The sequence below is a fragment of the Meleagris gallopavo genome, chromosome 22 (assembly GCF_000146605.3).
Source record: "Meleagris gallopavo isolate NT-WF06-2002-E0010 breed Aviagen turkey brand Nicholas breeding stock chromosome 22, Turkey_5.1, whole genome shotgun sequence".
Taxonomy (NCBI): domain Eukaryota; kingdom Metazoa; phylum Chordata; class Aves; order Galliformes; family Phasianidae; genus Meleagris; species Meleagris gallopavo.
Window position 1 is genome coordinate 5,919,972 of NC_015032.2, and position 1,060 is coordinate 5,921,031.

Consider the following 1,060-nt stretch of genomic DNA (forward strand, 5'->3'; position numbering starts at 1 on the left):
TTCCGATCTATATATTTTATGGCCTTTGCTTTGTTTAGGGTTAACTGCGGATTGACTTTTTTCAAATCACTTCCAGACACACACAAACCATGGCATGCAACACCCCACGGCTGCAGGGAGGCTGGGAGGGAGCCGGGCTGTTGCACAACGCGGTGCCCCAACTCTTCCTGCGCCCGGGTTTCAGATTTCAGTTCTGGGCATCTCTGCAGCCAGAGGGGTTTGGGGCCATTCCCCAGGGCCGAACTGTGCATGAACACCATGGCCTTGGGGTGTCAGGGGGCACATCTCGCTGCCTGCCAGCTGCCCCACGCCAAAGGCAGGAAGAGCCATCGGACCACGTCGCCCAATGCTTGGCATGTCGCCTGGTGCGCATTTGTCGCTATGGCAGATCCCTGTCGGGTGGCAGGAGGGCTTTGAGCTGTGAGCTGGCGTGGGGATGGGATGCTGCCACCAAATGACAGAGTGCCGTGCATCCGGGCAGGTCTAGGCTGCCGTCATCCCACCACTGAACCCAGCATTCCTCCAAAGTGCCTGGGCAGGCAGGATGGGGATGTGTTGCTTTTCATGGGAACGGGAAGACAAGGAGAGATTTCTCAACTGGCACAAATAAAATCCACCAGAATGGTGTTGGGGGAGAGGACTCGGCCCTGCCTTCACCCCACGGCTGCTCCTGACCCTGGGATGGTAACCGTGGCCAAAACACACACGTAGAATGGCTTGTAAGGAAAATAACCTCGGAGTGCCGAGCATCGCTTGTGCCCCGTGAACATACAGAGAATCCAAACGTTTCCCCTCTGGACGGGCAGATCCCAAGCAGCCAGAAACGGGGTTTGAGGAAAAAAATAAAAGGAAGCAAGAAAAAATAAGAAGGGAAAGAACGGAGAGCAGAAACGAATCGCGCTCCTCCTCGGGAGGAAGGGAATGGGGCCGCACATCCACAGCGCTCCCCCCCGGCCCTCCCGGGCGGCTCTTCCTGGGGACGCCCCATCTCTCCTCCTCCTCCTCCTCCCCTCCGCCCTCTGATTGGTCCACCCCGGCTATATTTTGCAGATCGGAAGAT